This window comes from Carassius auratus, unplaced genomic scaffold (assembly GCF_003368295.1).
Source record: "Carassius auratus strain Wakin unplaced genomic scaffold, ASM336829v1 scaf_tig00215537, whole genome shotgun sequence".
In the NCBI taxonomy this organism is placed as follows: Eukaryota; Metazoa; Chordata; class Actinopteri; order Cypriniformes; family Cyprinidae; genus Carassius; species Carassius auratus.
This window is the reverse complement of record NW_020528130.1, coordinates 1-19,725: the sequence shown is the minus strand read 5'-3', so window position 1 is coordinate 19,725 and position 19,725 is coordinate 1. Positions and strand designations below refer to the sequence as shown.

General features: G+C 41.7%; 10 non-coding genes across 10 annotated transcripts; 3 read left to right on the top strand and 7 right to left on the bottom strand.

Annotated features, from left to right (window-relative positions):
• Nucleotides 1–111: 111 nt before the first annotated feature.
• On the bottom strand, nucleotides 112–183 carry trnae-uuc (transfer RNA glutamic acid (anticodon UUC)). The gene has a single exon. It is a non-coding gene; the product is annotated as a tRNA-Glu (tRNA).
• A 1,749-nt stretch (nucleotides 184–1,932) lies between these two features.
• Nucleotides 1,933–2,005, bottom strand: trnah-aug (transfer RNA histidin (anticodon AUG)). The gene has a single exon. It is a non-coding gene; the product is annotated as a tRNA-His (tRNA).
• A 147-nt stretch (nucleotides 2,006–2,152) lies between these two features.
• Nucleotides 2,153–2,224, top strand: trnae-cuc (transfer RNA glutamic acid (anticodon CUC)). Its single transcript has one exon. It is a non-coding gene; the product is annotated as a tRNA-Glu (tRNA).
• Nucleotides 2,225–2,570: 346 nt separating this feature from the next.
• trnae-uuc (transfer RNA glutamic acid (anticodon UUC)) lies at nucleotides 2,571–2,642 on the bottom strand. The gene has a single exon. It is a non-coding gene; the product is annotated as a tRNA-Glu (tRNA).
• A 1,748-nt stretch (nucleotides 2,643–4,390) lies between these two features.
• Nucleotides 4,391–4,463, bottom strand: trnah-aug (transfer RNA histidin (anticodon AUG)). The gene has a single exon. It is a non-coding gene; the product is annotated as a tRNA-His (tRNA).
• A 147-nt stretch (nucleotides 4,464–4,610) lies between these two features.
• On the top strand, nucleotides 4,611–4,682 carry trnae-cuc (transfer RNA glutamic acid (anticodon CUC)). The gene has a single exon. It is a non-coding gene; the product is annotated as a tRNA-Glu (tRNA).
• Nucleotides 4,683–4,816: 134 nt separating this feature from the next.
• Nucleotides 4,817–4,904, bottom strand: trnay-gua (transfer RNA tyrosine (anticodon GUA)). The gene is given in 2 exon segments: nucleotides 4,817–4,852; nucleotides 4,868–4,904. It is a non-coding gene; the product is annotated as a tRNA-Tyr (tRNA).
• A 124-nt stretch (nucleotides 4,905–5,028) lies between these two features.
• trnae-uuc (transfer RNA glutamic acid (anticodon UUC)) lies at nucleotides 5,029–5,100 on the bottom strand. Its single transcript has one exon. It is a non-coding gene; the product is annotated as a tRNA-Glu (tRNA).
• Nucleotides 5,101–19,007: 13,907 nt separating this feature from the next.
• On the bottom strand, nucleotides 19,008–19,080 carry trnar-acg (transfer RNA arginine (anticodon ACG)). The gene has a single exon. It is a non-coding gene; the product is annotated as a tRNA-Arg (tRNA).
• A 131-nt stretch (nucleotides 19,081–19,211) lies between these two features.
• Nucleotides 19,212–19,283, top strand: trnae-cuc (transfer RNA glutamic acid (anticodon CUC)). Its single transcript has one exon. It is a non-coding gene; the product is annotated as a tRNA-Glu (tRNA).
• The last annotated feature ends 442 nt before the right edge of the window (nucleotides 19,284–19,725 follow it).

The following is a 19,725-nucleotide window of genomic DNA, read 5'->3' as shown; positions in this document are numbered from 1 at the left end:
ACAGAACCTCGACAAATCAGGGTTCTGTAGCTCTAATGCTGGCCAAAAAGTCACTTCTGGTGCAGGAAAATATGCTGGATTTTTGAGGAGGGAAGCAAAAAGGAGCATGCATTCTCATACCGGGAGTCGAACCCGGGCCGCCTGGGTGAAAACCAGGAATCCTAACCGCTAGACCATATGGGATTCAGGCACCTTAAACTGGCCATGGGCTTCTGGCGCACTTTCCATACATGTGGTCAGAGTGGGTGCAGAACCTTGTAGTAGCCTGTTGCTTTAGGTCTGTGACTGTAACAATGTGATAATAATTTGGCAAAACAAGAATTATCCAAAAGGAGGGTTTTCTGAATTATATAGTGTTGTAGGCATTCAGGGGATCTGTTTTTTTACTCACCCCGGGGGTTCAGTTTATTTGGGCAGATTCCTGTGATTGCTGAATTGATACCTCAAACTGGTAATTAAGCTCTTGTCCAGGTGAAAATACTCATGTCATCCATTTGAAAACACACAAGGCAACCGTTATCTAGGGGAAAAAACTGCCTATCGTCACTCTGTCAAGGTACTAAAATGACATTGTGAGGTTAACAATGAAAGTGAGACAAATTTTTAATCAGCAAAGTTGCTGATTATTTGCTCCTTCAGTTTAACTCAGTTTACAACTTATTCTCAATGTCCAGGTGGCAATTAGTGATAAGGCTTTAAAATGGCAAGCCCATTACATCAAAACCACATGGCATTGCACCCTTCAAAGTAGTAAAGCGGTTACAGAGTAGTGATGAAATTGTTAATTCTAGAATCTACTGGCCCACCAGCCTGCATTTTAATACTACGTTAATCGACCGAGCTTATCGGAGAGATTGTGTGATGAATGGCAATACCGAAGCATGTCCGCGACTCCCCATAGACATCGGAACCTCAATCTATCAGGGTTCTGTAGCTCTACTGCTGTACAAAAAGTCACTTCTGGTGCAGGAAGATGTGCTGGCTTTTTGAGGAGGGAAGCAAAAAGATCAAGCTTTCCCATACCGGGAGTCGACCCCTGGCCGCATAGGAGAAAACCAGGAATCCTAACTGCTAGACCGTATGGGAACTGGCCAGCTTTAACTGGCCACAAGCTTGTGGGCCACTTTCCATAAATGTGGCCAGTGTGGGGGCAGGGTTTTGTAGTGGCCTGTTGCTTTTGGTTTGTGACTGTAACAATGTGATAATAATTTGGCAATACAAGAATCATCCGAAGGGACGGTTTACTGAAATAAATAGTGTTGCATGCATTCAAGGGACATGTTTGTTGACTCACCCATGGTTCAGTTTTTTGGCCAGAATCCTGGGATTGCTGAATTTATACCTCGAACTGGCAACTAAGGTCTTGTCTAGGTGAAAATACTTGTGTCATGCATCTGAAAACACACATGGCAACCGTTATCTAGAGGAAAAACTGCCTATCGTCGGTCTGTCAAGGTACAAAACTGACATATTGTGAGGTTAATAATGAAAGTGAGACCAATTTTTAATCCGCAAAATTGCTGATTATTCGCTCGTTTAGTTTAATGCAGATTACAAATTATTCTCAATGTCCAGGTGGCAATTAGTGATAAGGCTTCAAAATGGCAAGCCTGTGACATCAAAACCACATGGCATTATACCCTTCAATGTAATGAAGCAGTTACAGAGTAGCGATGAAATTGTTCATTCGAAAATCAACTGGCTGCCAGCCTGCAGTTTATTTCCCTGTTAATCGTCGAGCTTATCGGAGTGCTTGTGAGACGAATGGCAATACCAAAGCATGTCCGTGTCTCCCGTAGATATCGGAATGGGTGTGCAGAATATGTCTTTTTTTGGAAAAAAAGAAGAATGCCTGGAGATTTGCCTTTTCTTCTGGACTTTGGAGAAAAAAAAAACAACAACAAAATAAACTGGTGAAAAACACGCACAGAGCGAGCCAGCCAGGAGTCGAACCTAGAATCTTCTGATCCATAGTCAGACGCGTTATCCATTGCGCCACTGGCCCACCAATAGTAATAACTCCCGATTGCCAAAGACTTGTTGCTTTTCGATGTGACGGTGGCAAGCATTGATATCTCCTCATTCTCACCTTGTTGTCAGCAGAACAGCCCACCAGCCCACCAGCCCACCAGCCCACCAGCCCACCAGCCCTTCCCTGGTGGTCTAGTGGTTAGGATTCGGCGCTCTCACCGCTGTGGCCCGGGTTCGATTCCCGGTCAGGGAAAGCTCTTTTGCCTTCCAATTGTGGACTGCGAATTCAAGCTCTGCCGATAGCTGTGAGAAAGCCAGCTCCAAACCAAAAAATGGTGGAAAGCCAGCTCCAAACCAAAAAATTTGGTGGGCACTTAAAAAAAGACCTCCTACAAGCCGGAATCGAACCAGCGACCTAAGGATTGCCAACACTCCAACCTACAGTCCTCCGCTCTACCAGCTGAGCTATCGAAGGGGCAAAGTGCTAGACAGAACCTCGACAAATCAGGGTTCTGTAGCTCTAATGCTGGCCAAAAAGTCACTTCTGGTGCAGGAAAATATGCTGGATTTTTGAGGAGGGAAGCAAAAAGGAGCATGCATTCTCATACCGGGAGTCGAACCCGGGCCGCCTGGGTGAAAACCAGGAATCCTAACCGCTAGACCATATGGGATTCAGGCACCTTAAACTGGCCATGGGCTTCTGGCGCACTTTCCATACATGTGGTCAGAGTGGGTGCAGAACCTTGTAGTAGCCTGTTGCTTTAGGTCTGTGACTGTAACAATGTGATAATAATTTGGCAAAACAAGAATTATCCAAAAGGAGGGTTTTCTGAATTATATAGTGTTGTAGGCATTCAGGGGATCTGTTTTTTTACTCACCCCGGGGGTTCAGTTTATTTGGGCAGATTCCTGTGATTGCTGAATTGATACCTCAAACTGGTAATTAAGCTCTTGTCCAGGTGAAAATACTCATGTCATCCATTTGAAAACACACAAGGCAACCGTTATCTAGGGGAAAAACTGCCTATCGTCACTCTGTCAAGGTACTAAAATGACATTGTGAGGTTAACAATGAAAGTGAGACAAATTTTTAATCAGCAAAGTTGCTGATTATTTGCTCCTTCAGTTTAACTCAGTTTACAACTTATTCTCAATGTCCAGGTGGCAATTAGTGATAAGGCTTTAAAATGGCAAGCCCATTACATCAAAACCACATGGCATTGCACCCTTCAAAGTAGTAAAGCGGTTACAGAGTAGTGATGAAATTGTTAATTCTAGAATCTACTGGCCCACCAGCCTGCATTTTAATACTACGTTAATCGACCGAGCTTATCGGAGAGATTGTGTGATGAATGGCAATACCGAAGCATGTCCGCGACTCCCCATAGACATCGGAACCTCAATCTATCAGGGTTCTGTAGCTCTACTGCTGTACAAAAAGTCACTTCTGGTGCAGGAAGATGTGCTGGCTTTTTGAGGAGGGAAGCAAAAAGATCAAGCTTTCCCATACCGGGAGTCGACCCCTGGCCGCATAGGAGAAAACCAGGAATCCTAACTGCTAGACCGTATGGGAACTGGCCAGCTTTAACTGGCCACAAGCTTGTGGGCCACTTTCCATAAATGTGGCCAGTGTGGGGGCAGGGTTTTGTAGTGGCCTGTTGCTTTTGGTTTGTGACTGTAACAATGTGATAATAATTTGGCAATACAAGAATCATCCGAAGGGACGGTTTACTGAAATAAATAGTGTTGCATGCATTCAAGGGACATGTTTGTTGACTCACCCATGGTTCAGTTTTTTGGCCAGAATCCTGGGATTGCTGAATTTATACCTCGAACTGGCAACTAAGGTCTTGTCCAGGTGAAAATACTTGTGTCATGCATCTGAAAACACACATGGCAACCGTTATCTAGAGGAAAAACTGCCTATCGTCGGTCTGTCAAGGTACAAAACTGACATATTGTGAGGTTAATAATGAAAGTGAGACCAATTTTTAATCCGCAAAATTGCTGATTATTCGCTCGTTTAGTTTAATGCAGATTACAAATTATTCTCAATGTCCAGGTGGCAATTAGTGATAAGGCTTCAAAATGGCAAGCCTGTGACATCAAAACCACATGGCATTATACCCTTCAATGTAATGAAGCAGTTACAGAGTAGCGATGAAATTGTTCATTCGAAAATCAACTGGCTGCCAGCCTGCAGTTTATTTCCCTGTTAATCGTCGAGCTTATCGGAGTGCTTGTGAGACGAATGGCAATACCAAAGCATGTCCGTGTCTCCCCTAGATATCGGAATGGGTGTGCAGAATATGTCTTTTTTTGGAAAAAAAGAAGAATGCCTGGAGATTTGCCTTTTCTTCTGGACTTTGGAGAAAAAAAAAACAACAACAAAATAAACTGGTGAAAAACACGCACAGAGCGAGCCAGCCAGGAGTCGAACCTAGAATCTTCTGATCCATAGTCAGACGCGTTATCCATTGCGCCACTGGCCCACCAATAGTAATAACCCCCGATTGCCAAAGACTTGTTGCTTTTCGATGTGACGGTGGCAAGCATTGATATCTCCTCATTCTCACCTTGTTGTCAGCAGAACAGCCCACCAGCCCACCAGCCCACCAGCCCACCAGCCCACCAGCCCTTCCCTGGTGGTCTAGTGGTTAGGATTCGGCGCTCTCACCGCCGCGGCCCGGGTTCGATTCCCGGTCAGGGAAAGCTCTTTTGCCTTCCAATTGTGGACTGCGAATTCAAGCTCTGCCGATAGCTGTGAGAAAGCCAGCTCCAAACCAAAAAATGGTGGAAAGCCAGCTCCAAACCAAAAAATTTGGTGGGCACTTAAAAAAAGACCTCCTTCGAGCCGGAGTCGAACCAGCGACCTAAGGATTGCCAACACTCCAACCTACAGTCCTCCGCTCTACCAGCTGAGCTATCGAAGGGGCAAAGTGCTAGACAGAACCTCGACAAATCAGGGTTCTGTAGCTCTAATGCTGGCCAAAAAGTCACTTCTGGTGCAGGAAAATATGCTGGATTTTTGAGGAGGGAAGCAAAAAGGAGCATGCATTCTCATACCGGGAGTCGAACCCGGGCCGCCTGGGTGAAAACCAGGAATCCTAACCGCTAGACCATATGGGATTCAGGCACCTTAAACTGGCCATGGGCTTCTGCCGCACTTTCCATACATGTGGTCAGAGTGGGTGCAGAACCTTGTAGTAGCCTGTTGCTTTAGGTCTGTGACTGTAACTGTAGGAGCTAAAATAAGGTTTATTTTTGTTTGTTAAATAATTAACTATTGCACCCAATGTTATGTGAGTTGGCACCACCTAGGGATTGGAGCAGAAGGTGGGAATAAAGGACCTGTGACTTCACCTGAAGGCGTGGCCAGAACCGGAAGTAACAGTCTTTGACCTCACGGCCTGACTCCATAGAAAACAGATTGATTCAATCCACTTTATATCTTTTCAATCCTTTATTTATATGAGAGTTTGATTTTTTGATTTTGTATAAACATTCTTTTTTGTAATAAATATTATTTCAGTTTGGAAATCTATCCTGTGGACAATGGAATAATTTTGGAAAGTGAGCGTCAAGCCTTTTTTCTGTTCAGCCACTAGAGTGGACTATTTATCTGCTACAAAAAGTCAAAGACTGCTTCCTACAAGCTGAAGATATCTCAAAAAATGTGCTTGTAACTGAAGAAGTGAAGTGCATGGAAATCAATGAACACATGGACTGACTGTTTGTTTGGACCGCATGGTATGTACGGCTTTATGCATTTCTTGAATCAAGTCATTGAAATGATAGAAGAGGAAACAGAACAGAAATTCATATGTAATGGAAATCTGCTTATGGAGTGATTTGATTGTAAAACCGTGCAAATTGTTGGAAGTCTACTATAGGAAAAGTGGATCATTGGATGATTTTATATCAGTTTGCTGCTGGGCCGGGCAACATAGCAAATCCATGCATATTGATTCCATGTGCTGAACTAGCAAACAAGTGACAAGTATGGAAGACACCGCTAATGAGTTTGATGAAGAGAAAGTCAAGGGTGACTTATCAAGCACTGTTATGGATGTAGAGATTAGTGGTCATGCGCCTAAGCTACGAAATGCTAGAAAAGGAAAGCTTGCCCACTTAACGAAAAGAAAAAATATAATGCTTGAACTTATGGAAGATGCTTCGTGTGAGCAAGAAGTGAAAGAAAATTTGAATAAATTTGTGAGTCTATTGGATGATTTTAAATCTCTACATGAAACCTATCAGGAGTTGTTGTCAGAAGAGGAAGCAAGGCAAGATGAAGCAGAATGGTTTAAACCTAAAATGGCAGACATTAACACTTTTTTCTCTTCTGTTTCTGAGTGGCTGTCTGGAGTATCTAAGGCTGTCGAACCTCAGGAGATTGAAGTTGCCCCTAAAGACAGCATATCTCAAATTTCCAGTCGTGAATCCAAATCAAGAGCATTTTCAGTTGCATCTGCAAGTCTACAGGTGGAAGCAGAGAGAGCTGCAGTTTTAGCAAAGGTGGCTGCACTCAGAGAAAAACATGACTTGGAGGATAGAGAAGAAGCACTTAACAAAGAGAGGCAAGCATTAAAGAAAAAACTTGAAGTTCTGGAGCTGAAAGCACAGCTAGATGCCTCATCAGCCAAACTCGCAGTTTTGAAGTCCGCTGGTAAATATAACGGAGCCTCAGCAGCAACAGGCTTAACATCTAATCCTCACGACGTGAACGTGCCAATGGAATCCTATCTTGCTGAGATGTCTTCAAAGAGTTATGCTTCAGAGTGTGAATTCCTTTCTTTGGATAAGGTCGCTAAAGCTCTTTCTGTTGTGCAAACCCCAAGTGTTCGTCCCAAGGATATTCAACCCAGTCCTATCCCACAGCGTTCAAATGGCCACAATGCAGTCAGGAAGAAAGCCAAGGAGGTTCAACCACCTGGTCCAGGTAATCTCCATGCACAGTCAAACCTAGCCACAGCCAGTGCATCTGACCAGTCTTCTGATCAGTCTTCAGAGTCTGTTGCGAGTTCTGGTGTACATCTGAGCAGCTTGGTAAACATCCTTCAACGCCAAAATGACATAACATCCCTTCTAGTGAAGCAGCATCAGCTTTCAAGTCTTCCTCAGAGAGATATCCCAATCTTTGATGGTGATATTTTGAAGTACAGACCATTCATAAGAGCTTTTGAATATGGCATTGAGCTAAAAACGGATAGCAGTGCTGACCGACTGTACTTTCTTGATCAATATACCAGTGGCTTTCCCAGAGATCTGGTAAGGAGTTGTCTTCACATGACCCCAGGTAAAGGTTATGAAAGAGCAAGAGATTTGCTACAGAAAAACTTTGGAGATGAAATCAGCATGTGTTCTGCGTATATGAAGAAAGCATTAGAATGGCCTACGATTAGACCTGAGGATTCTAAATCTCTGCAAGCTTTCGCAATATTTTTGAGGAGCTGTTGTAATGCAATGGAGGACATGAGTTACTCACATGAAATTAACTTGTCATCCAACATGAAAGTCTTGGTCTTGAAACTTCCTTACAAGCTGAGGGAAAGATGGCGATCAAAAGTTTGGGAATTTCAAGAAACCCATAACAGTAGGCCTCAATTTAAAGATCTTGTCCTATTTGTTGAAAAGCAAGTGAGAGTGGCTTCAGACCCAATATTCGGGGATATTCAAGATAAACCCCTAATCAAAACTAAAGACAAGTTCCCCACTAAAGTCAAGCCGAAGTCTGGTGGAAGTACCTTTGCAACTAGTGTTTCTGCACCTGCTTTCCATTCTACTCAGCAATCCTCTGACAACCATTTGCAAGTCTTATGTCATTTGTGTAGCAGCAGCAATCACACGTTGGAGCAGTGCAAGCTATTCGAGAAAAAGAAGCACAGGGAAAAGATAGAATTCATCTAAGGAAAAGGAATCTGTTTTGGGTGCCTACATCAAGGTCACATCAGCAAATACTGTAGGAAGAGGCTCACCTGTACATCATGTTCTAAACAGCACCCAAGCGTCCTTCACATTGAGCAAACAGAGCAAAAAGTAAAGCATGAAAAGAAAATTGACACTAAAGAAACCGTGAACTCCTCTGCCGTTACGCAGCCAGCTGGTGGGAATATTGGGGCCGGTATACAGGATAATGTCCTTTCAGTGGTTCCAGTAAGAGTCAAAGCTGCTAAAGGTGACAAAATCGTCTCAGTCTATGCTTTCATCGACCCTGGAAGTTCCGCTACCTTTTGTACCGAACGTCTGATGTCTCAGTTGAACGTCAAAGGTAAAAGAACTAATATCCTGTTGAAGACAATGAGTCACGAGAAGTCCATGCCAACTTATGTAATCACAGGATTAGAGATCTCTGGATTGGATAAAACCAATTTCATACAATTGCCTGATGTATTCACACAGAAGGAAATGCCAGTCACCATGGAAAACATACCCACCAAAAAAGATCTTGTTAGATGGCCATACCTGTAAAAGGTTGATATCCCTGAGATTAATGGCAACATTGAGCTACTTATAGGAACCAATGCCTCAAAGGTTATAGAGCCATGGGAGATTGTAAACAGTCAAGGTGGGGGCCCTTATGCAGTCAAGACTTTAGTTGGTTGGGTAGTTAATGGACCCTTAAGAGGAGGGAAATCCAGCATAAGTTGTGACTCTCCATCTGCTGACATAAACAGAATATCTGTAGCAAATTTGGAAAAGCTTCTGATTAGTCAGTACAATCATGACTTCAATGAAAAGGCCTCAGATGAAAAACGTGAAATGTCATTTGATGACAAAAGTTTCCTTAAAATTGCAAATGAGTCAATCTCACTATTGGATGGACACTACACACTCAACTTACCATTTCGGAAAAAGGATGTGATAATGCCCAACAACCGTCACATGGCCATGCAACGTCTTCTTAGTCTGAAAAGGAAATTTAAGAAAAGTGATTCATTCCATAAAGAATATACATCCTTTGTCAGTGACATGATAGATAAAGGATATGCTGAGGTGGTCCCGCAGGAAGAGGTGGATCAAGTGGAGGGAAGAACCTGGTATATTCCACATCACGCAGTCTACCACCCTAAAAAGAATACAATTAGAGTCGTGTTTGACTGTGGTGCAACATATCAAGGTGTGTCCCTGAACACGGAACTGTTGCAAGGGCCTGATCTTACCAATTCAATGGTTGGAGTCCTGCTTAGATTTAGTCAAGAACCCATTGCAATGATGGCGGACATAAAGTCTATGTTCCACCAGGTAAGAGTCTCAAAATCAGATGTGAACTGTTTACGCTTCCTGTGGTGGCCACAAGGGGACATTAAGCAAAGTCCTATAGATCATCGCATGTTGGTGCACCTTTTTGGAGCAGTCTCTTCTCCAAGCTGTGCTAGCTTTGCCTTACGGAGAACAGCAGAAGACAACAGCTGTTTTAGACCTCTAGTAACCAACACAGTAATGCATAATTTTTATGTTGATGATTGCCTAGTGTCTCTGCCCACAGCACAGGAAGCAGTGCAACTGAGATCAGACTTGGTGGATTTGTGCAGCTTGGGAGGTTTTCAACTCACCAAATGGGTGAGTAATAGTAGAACCGTCTTGTCGGCCATTGAGGAGGAGAAAAGAGGGGACAACATTAGGTCCTTAGATTTAGATAAGGACAAACTACCAGTTGACCATGCCTTGGGACTTCAATGGAACGTGGAAGATGACACCTTTAGATTTACCATCATACTCAATGAAAAACCCCATACCCGTAGAGGTATTCTCTCAATGGTGAGCTCTGTCTTTGATCCTCTTGGACTTTTGGCACCCCTCACTCTTCCAGCCAAACAATTTTTACAGCAATTGTGCAAAGAAGGCTATGGATGGGATAAGCCAATACCCACGTCTCAATTAAGACAATGGCTATGTTGGATTCATGACCTCCCCAAGTTGGCAGCCTTCAGTGTGCCACGCTGTAAGAAACCCAATGGATTTGGTAAGCCACAGTCCTTTCAGTTGCATCATTTTTCTGATGCCAGCGAACTTCGATATGGAACTGTAAGCTACATCAGAATGACCAATGAGCAAGGTAACATCCATGTATCTTTCATGATTGGAAAAGCAAGAGTTTCCCCTTTAAAGCAGTTGACGATACCACGACTTGAGTTGGCAGCTGCTGTGTTGTCTGTCAAAGTTGACAAGATGCTCCGGTCAGAACTGCAGCTGCCATTGAAAAAGTCACTGTTCTGGACAGATAGTGAGGCAGTGTGGAAATACATAGCCAATGACAGTGCAAGATTTCACACTTATGTTGCCAACAGAGTATCATTTGTTAGAGAAAATACCTGCACCCAACAATGGAGGTACGTGTCCAGTAAGGACAATCCGGCAGATGATGCATCCAGGGGGCTGAGTGTACCAATGTTTCTGGAAAGCAAAAGATGGATATGTGGCCCTAAATTCCTCTGGCAACCAGATCACAGTTGGCTAACTAAAGGGTGTAAACAAGTGTCCCTTAGACAAGATGACCCAGAGGTCAAAGGTTTTACCATTGTGTGCAACACGGTCACTAAAAATGAACAGAATCCTACCCAAAAGCTTCTTTCTTACTTCTCAGATTGGACCAGATTGCTTAAAGCTGTTGCTTGGAATGGAAATGGAAATGGAAATTATTTTATTTGAAACAGGGACAATGCACAAATAAACATTAAACTTGTTAAACAAGAAAATATGTCTTGGGCCAGGTTATAGCAACAATTGCTAATTTCCACCTGTAGTCCCTGGGCAGGTATGACAAATTAAAAAAAAAAAAACAATTATTGCTTGTTATTGCTTGGTACCAAAAGCTTGGAGACAGCCTGTTAGCACTCGCTTCTAAAAGGAAGGAACTTTCCACCAATGTCTGCACTCGTTCTAGACATCAAAAACTGGCTTCCCAGCTGCATACCTTCAGATCAACACTTAGTGGTCAGTTCTTGTCTATGAAAGACCTTGGGAGAGCAGAAAAGGAAATTGTATCCTACACTCAAAGACAAGCTTTCCCAAATGATTTTGAAAAGCTAAAAATGACTCCACACAATGTTCAAAAAAAGAGTACCCTCTACAAACTAGATCCAATGATAAAAGATGGATTATTGAGAGTTGGAGGACGACTGTCAAGAGCGACGATGTCAGAAAGCATGAAGCATCCCATCATTCTTCTGAAACACTCCCACACCTCCAATTTGTTACTACGCCACATTCATGAAAGGTATGGTCACTGTGGAAGAAATTATATTCTTGCCCAGTTGCGTAAGAAGTATTGGATCATCAATGGCAACACAGCAGCAAGAAAAATTATTTCTAAGTGTGTGACATGCAGACGCTTGAAAGGCAAAACTGAGGAACAAAAGATGGCTAATTTGCCAAAAGAAAGAACTCTACCAGATCTTCCAACGTTCACAAATGTTGGAATGGACTATTTTGGCCCAATAGAAACAAAAAGAGGAAGAATTTTTGTCAAAAGATATGGCGTACTCTTTACATGTATGTCGTGCAGAGCCATTCATCTTGAAATGGCCAGCTCCCTGGACACTGACTCCTGTATCCATGCTATAAGAAGATTAATATGTAGGAGGGGCCAGGTAAAACATATCTGGTCTGACAATGGTACCAATCTCGTTGGTGCATGCAGAGAGCTCAAAAAGGCCATTAACAATCTGAACAGCAGTAAGATTCAAAGGGCCATGCTCCAAAGGGGGATTGACTGGAGTTTCAACCCACCAGGGGCGTCTCATCACGGTGGCGTGTGGGAGAGACTAATCAGGTCTGCAAGATGGGTCTTAAATTCCCTTTTACACCAACAAGTTGTAGACGATGAAGGTCTCCAGACATTGTTTTGTGAAGTTGAGGCAATTCTTAACAACCGCCCAATCACCACTGTATCCTCTGACCCTTTCGACCTGGAGGCTCTTACACCTAACCACATTCTCTTGCATAACTCTCAGCCTGTTCTGCCTCCAGGTGAGTTTTCCAAATCTGACTCATACACCAGGCGCCGGTGGAAACAAGTGCAATACTTGGCGGATTTGTTCTGGAGGAGATGGACACAGGAGTATTTAACACTAATGCAAGAGAGACAGAAGTCGTGTAAAGCAAGAACTAATCTCAAAGTTGGAGATATTGTGGTGGTGGTTGATCCTACCTCTCCACGATCCTCATGGCCACTTGCAAGAATACTAGAAACAAAACCTGACTCAAAAGGGATGGTCCGGTCAGTCAAACTGCAGACAAAGACCAGCATTATGGAGCGGCCCATCACAAAGCTGTGCTTGCTGTTGGAAGAAGATGATCAATAGAGATCAGATGAATGGAAAGTATATATATATATATTTTTTTTTAATTAGATTACTTAGATTATTAATAGCTCCTTGTATAAATGTATGTAAATGTTCAATGTTAAGTTTGAAACATTTAGGGGCCGGATATGTAGGAGCTAAAATAAGGTTTATTTTTGTTTGTTAAATAATTAACTATTGCACCCAATGTTATGTGAGTTGGCACCACCTAGGGATTGGAGCAGAAGGTGGGAATAAAGGACCTGTGACTTCACCTGAAGGCGTGGCCAGAACCGGAAGTAACAGTCTTTGACCTCACGGCCTGACTCCATAGAAAACAGATTGATTCAATCCACTTTATATTTTTTCAATCCTTTATTTATATGAGAGTTTGATTTTTTGATTTTGTATAAACATTCTTTTTTGTAATAAATATTATTTCAGTTTGGAAATCTATCCTATGGACAATGGAATAATTTTGGAAAGTGAGCGTCAAGCCTTTTTTCTGTTCAGCCACTAGAGTGGACTATTTATCTGCTACAGTAACAATGTGATAATAATTTGGCAAAACAAGAATTATCCAAAAGGAGGGTTTTCTGAATTATATAGTGTTGTAGGCATTCAGGGGATCTGTTTTTTTACTCACCCCGGGGGTTCAGTTTATTTGGGCAGATTCCTGTGATTGCTGAATTGATACCTCAAACTGGTAATTAAGCTCTTGTCCAGGTGAAAATACTCATGTCATCCATTTGAAAACACACAAGGCAACCGTTATCTAGGGGAAAAACTGCCTATCGTCACTCTGTCAAGGTACTAAAATGACATTGTGAGGTTAACAATGAAAGTGAGACAAATTTTTAATCAGCAAAGTTGCTGATTATTTGCTCCTTCAGTTTAACTCAGTTTACAACTTATTCTCAATGTCCAGGTGGCAATTAGTGATAAGGCTTTAAAATGGCAAGCCCATTACACCAAAACCACATGGCATTGCACCCTTCAAAGTAGTAAAGCGGTTACAGAGTAGTGATGAAATTGTTAATTCTAGAATCTACTGGCCCACCAGCCTGCATTTTAATACTACGTTAATCGACCGAGCTTATCGGAGAGATTGTGTGATGAATGGCAATACCGAAGCATGTCCGCGACTCCCCATAGACATCGGAACCTCAATCTATCAGGGTTCTGTAGCTCTACTGCTGTACAAAAAGTCACTTCTGGTGCAGGAAGATGTGCTGGCTTTTTGAGGAGGGAAGCAAAAAGATCAAGCTTTCCCATACCGGGAGTCGACCCCTGGCCGCATAGGAGAAAACCAGGAATCCTAACTGCTAGACCGTATGGGAACTGGCCAGCTTTAACTGGCCACAAGCTTGTGGGCCACTTTCCATAAATGTGGCCAGTGTGGGGGCAGGGTTTGTAGTGGCCTGTTGCTTTTGGTTTGTGACTGTAACAATGTGATAATAATTTGGCAATACAAGAATCATCCGAAGGGACGGTTTACTGAAATAAATAGTGTTGCATGCATTCAAGGGACATGTTTGTTGACTCACCCATGGTTCAGTTTTTTGGCCAGAATCCTGGGATTGCTGAATTTATACCTCCAACTGGCAACTAAGGTCTTGTCCAGGTGAAAATACTTGTGTCATGCATCTGAAAACACACATGGCAACCGTTATCTAGAGGAAAAACTGCCTATCGTCGGTCTGTCAAGGTACAAAACTGACATATTGTGAGGTTAATAATGAAAGTGAGACCAATTTTTAATCCGCAAAATTGCTGATTATTCGCTCGTTTAGTTTAATGCAGATTACAAATTATTCTCAATGTCCAGGTGGCAATTAGTGATAAGGCTTCAAAATGGCAAGCCTGTGACATCAAAACCACATGGCATTATACCCTTCAATGTAATGAAGCAGTTACAGAGTAGCGATGAAATTGTTCATTCGAAAATCAACTGGCTGCCAGCCTGCAGTTTATTTCCCTGTTAATCGTCGAGCTTATCGGAGTGCTTGTGAGACGAATGGCAATACCAAAGCATGTCCGTGTCTCCCCTAGATATCGGAATGGGTGTGCAGAATATGTCTTTTTTTGGAAAAAAAGAAGAATGCCTGGAGATTTGCCTTTTCTTCTGGACTTTGGAGAAAAAAAACAACAACAACAAAATAAACTGGTGAAAAACACGCACAGAGCGAGCCAGCCAGGAGTCGAACCTAGAATCTTCTGATCCGTAGTCAGACGCGTTATCCATTGCGCCAAGGCCGGCGCCCATTAGTCGAGGTAAAGATCCTAAAAGACGCACAGGTACGCGAGTTCGCGGCCCGCTCCGACCAGTGATGTAATTCCTGGAATGTGTTCGTTTTGACGCTGCTGATGCACGCGTGCGTAATCATCATTATCCCCCGTAATTTAATCGAACGTAAATTCGTACCCCACACTTTAATTTGGGAACTTTCCAGGGTAAACAAACACGTTATGTACGTTTCATTCATACCGGACGCCGGAGGGCGCTCTCTCGCATTAACTCCAAAACGGACTCGTAGAAGCACCAACTTGTGACCACTATGTGACGCACGCTACAGGAAATACCTTATATGGACAAAAGCATCCAGCTGGATAAAAAAAGCCGAAATTATTTGACAGATAAAACGTGACTATTCATTGCGAAAATACATGATTTGCGTTTTTGTGCATTTTCATAACAAAATACATGAATAACGCAGCGCTTACTGACACTTTTTTTTCAGTATAATATATTATTTTTACAGTATAACATTATATTATATTATTATATGTTCTGACTTATTCTGGAAGTCCCTGTTTCTTTGTGTGTGTGTTTTACTGTTATGTAATACTGGAATACTTAAAAAACATGTTTTTTTTTTGCAAACTACAATTACAGTGAGAAATAGGCACAAAAACATTGTGAGTGCAAAGATTAACAACCCTTTTTATTTGCAAATATAAAGTCATTATATAAAATTATAACAACAGTGCAAATATATATACATTTAAAAATATTGTGAGAATACAAATAGGAACAATAACAATAGTGTGAGGGCAAATATTAACAACCCTTTTAATCTGCATATATATTTTAAAGCCAATAAAACATTTAGAACAGTAATCCAATTGTGTACAGTATACACCAAAAATGTTTACCACAATAATAAAATTTGTACATATCAGTGGTAAAAAACCAAAACAAACATTTGCAGTGCAATTTTGACATCAGACTAAGAAAATAATAAGAATTAATAGTAAACAAAGACAAACATTTACCACAGTAGTGCAATTATGACATATTTGCTTAAAAAAAAAAAAGTAAATAAAAAAATAGTTTTTACCACTGTAGTGGACTTTTCATATATTAGCCAAAATAATAATAAAAAACATAAACATACCGTTTATATTATATATCTATCTTGGATGTGCTTGTAAGCACATGCTACCACAGTGAAGCGGGACACCCTCATTCCATCACAGCGCACCGCGTTTGGGTAGAGAGCACAGAGCCTTGTGAAAATGGCCTTCGGTTGCAGTCAGGCCACTGTGCAGGACTGTGAGCCCCAACGAAACACCTGCAAATTACAACAGAATACATATTATTAATGTAAGATTGTTTCATTGTGTGATCTTATTTTTATTTTACCTTTCCTATGCTGTCTGTTTTGCTTTGTGTTGTCTAAATGTTCATTTATAATATGTGCGCATAGTTATGTTGTCTCTCTTTGTTTTTGTTTTTAGATTGATGTTGAAATGTCATATCAATAAATCAGTTCTCTACTGTGTTGTGGAATAATTGCAGGGTGTTGTTAGTCAGCCTGTCAGGTTTTTTTCACAATAATGACTGCATATTATCCCACTTATTACATGGCTACTTACTAAAGTACAGTAAAAGACAAATTATTTGACTCAACATGATACAAAATGATTTTAATGATTTAAGAAATGATTGCCTTGTTTCTTCTAAATTAAATATTCCAATGTACAGTTGGAACTGTGTTCATAGCAATGTAACATACTTAGCAAACCTAAGTATATATAGTCAGAATAAACGTAAATCACAACTATAATTTATGTTGTAATCAGGCTAAGTTTGAACTTAACAGTCTACAGGAAGATAAGCTAGTCATGAAGGTGTCAGGTTTTACTAATTTAACTAGAAATCCTTACTAAATAAAAAAAGTTGTAGGTGATATTTCAGCCAGTTTCAGATATATTATATATATTTATATAAAAATGTGTAGACCCTATGTTTACTAAGCGTAACATACCTTTTGCTGCTCTCCACACCTGGGGCCACAATCTTCTTAGTGGCCCTGAATCGTCCCTGTTTTAGGTTGGTTTGGTTACGTGGTGGGTAAATGGTCTTTTTCTTGTCATACTCCCCCAATGCCTGCCATAGGGAGATGATCTTGATGCACTCTTCTCCCGGCAAAGCCAGACGGTGGTCTCTGAGGCTAACCAAAAACTCTGCCAAGTCCTGCACGGCTCCATACCCCTCAATATTATCAGGTCCAACGTAATCCTAAAATGAAAGATAATTTAGGAACTTTTGATAGCATCAGTGAATACAAATATTCACATGAAAGCACATCCAATGTAACCCAGATTATGCTTACACACATGTAAATGTACCCAAAAAATAAACTGGACCTTACATCATGTGAAGTGTTCTCTTCCAATGTTGGACGATCCGTTTCTGCAGATAATCGGTCCACTGGGGCAACATTAAAAAGGTAAATATTTATTTTAAATTTGTATTTATGCCTTTCAATGTGATAAATACAAATTTATAGTTAGTGTGATAACAAATACGAAACCTTTATGAATACTTTAGTAAAACTCACAGCTATGTGCTCCAGGAAAGAGTTCTAGATTTGATTGAGTGTGCAGTGAGCTGCTGACAGGAGATGACACTGATGATGGAGGGACCACAAACAGTGATGACGTGGGGCTGGTTGCTGGAGGAGTTGGAGATGATGCTGCAGATGCTGCAGATGCTGCAGACACTGATGCTTGTGAAGAGGCAGCAGGTGTCCGTTCAGTGTCAAAGGTGGGCGACAGTGATGTCCTGAAACTCCTCAAGTTTCAGCATAACCTTCATCCACCTCTATACCAACCTCAGTAGTCTCTGACTCTTCAATGGCCAACTTGTAGTCCTGGGAACTTTACCAGTTTGCTGGGTAAAAGATATTCCACTCCAATAAGCTCACCTTTAAAATAGTAAAAACATTGACAATTAGATAATATACCACAATATTATATTATTAACTCAGTTCCTCAGTTTCCTTTGCAAATCATTAGCTAAAGATTAATTAAAGCTGACAACTGGAAGTTGAAGTGCGATAGCTTTGGCCACTGTAGTAATTAACATATACATTTAAATCATTAGTTATATAATGTTATTACTCAACTATATACATTAAAGTACATTTGACTGATAACAATTTATTTATTACTTAATCTATTAATCATATAGAAGTTTATTAGTTGCTGATGTAGTATTCATAATAAATGGTTTAAGTTAGTCCTTCATGAGTTTACATTAACTGGTTGATTATCTGTGCATTCTTGAAGCATGAAGTTAATGCATATTTGTGCATCCCAGTATTGTAATTTTATTGATAAAGACTCACTTACATTGCAAATGTTGGGTTAGAAGTTAATCGATGACCGTTATCTTCTTCTTCTTCACCCGTGATCCTTAAATCTCCGGTAGGTTTTAAATGTTATCAATTGATCTACTTACTAGAAGAATCGCGGGATGAGGAACGGTGCGCTGATTGGCTAATTCGCGGTTACAATACGAGCGCTGATTGCAAATTCGCGGTTGCGACGGCGCTGATCGCAATTCGCGTTGCGATACGAGCGCTGATTGGCTAAAACATAAGTTTCATGGTTGCAGCCGGGAACGTGATTGGCTGTCATAACAAAGAATAACCACGACCTACAGGTGACATGGAGCGCCACTGGCCCACCGGTAGTAAAAACCCCGATTGCCAAAGTCTTGTTGCTTTTCGATGTGACGGTGGAAAGCATTGATGTCTCCTCATTCTCACCTTGTTGTCAGAAGAACAGCCCACCAGCTGACGGTTTACTGAAATAAATAGTGTTGCATGCATTCAAGGGACATGTTTGTTGACTCACTGCTGAATTTATACCTCGAACTGGTAATTAAGGTCTTGTCCAGGTCAAAATACTTGTGTCATGCATCTGAAACACACATGGCAACCGTTATCTAGAGGAAAAACTGCCTATCGTCGGTCTGTCAAGGTACAAAACTGACATATTGTGAGGTTAATAATGAAAGTGAGACCAATTTTTAATCCGCAAAATTGCTGATTATTCGCTCGTTTAGTTTAATGCAGATTACAAATTATTCTCAATGTCCAGGTGGCAATTAGTGATAAGGCTTCAAAATGGCAAGCCTGTGACATCAAAACCACATGGCATTATACCCTTCAATGTAATGAAGCAGTTACAGAGTAGCGATGAAATTGTTCATTCGAAAATCAACTGGCTGCCAGCCTGCAGTTTATTTCCCTGTTAATCGTCGAGCTTATCGGAGTGCTTGTGAGACGAATGGCAATACCAAGCATGTCCGTGTCTCCCCTAGATATCGGAATGTGTGTGCAGAATATGTCTTTTTTTGGAAAAAAAGAAGAATGCCTGGAGATTTGCCTTTTCTTCTGGACTTTAGAGAAAAAAAACAACAACAACAAAATAAACTGGTGAAAAACACGCACAGAGCGAGCCAGCCAGGAGTCGAACCTAGAATCTTCTGATCCGTAGTCAGACGCGTTATCCATTGCGCCACTAGCCTACCAATAGTAAAAACCCCCGATTGCCAAAGACTTGTTGCTTTTCGATGTGACGGTGGCAAGCATTGATGTCTCCTCATTCTCACCTTGTTGTCAGGAGAACAGCCCACCAGCCCACCAGCCCACCAGCCCTTCCCTGGTGGTCTAGTGGTTAGGATTCGGCGCTCTCTCCGCCGCGGCCCGGGTTCGATTCCCGGTCAGGGAAAGCTCTTTTGAAAAAAAAAAAAAAAAAGCCAGCTCCAAACCAAAAAATGGTGGAAAGCCAGCTCCAAACCAAAAAATTTGTGGGCACTTAAAAGAAGACCTCCTACGAGACGGAGTCGAACCAGCGACCTAAGGATTGCCAACACTCCAACCTACAGTCCCCCGCTCTACCAGCTGAGCTATCAAAGGGACAAAGTACTAGACAGAACCTCGACATATCAGGGTTCTGTAGCTCTACTGCTGGCCAAAAAGTCACTTCTGGTGCAGGAAAATATGCTGGATTTTTTGAGGAGGGAAGCAAAAAGGAGCATGCATTCCCATACCGGGAGTCAAACCCGGGCCGCCTGGGTGAAAACCAGGAATCCTAACCTCAGTCCAAGGCGTTTGCAGACTGTTATAAAAAGAAGAGGGATGCCACACAGTGGTAAACATGGGCTTGTCCT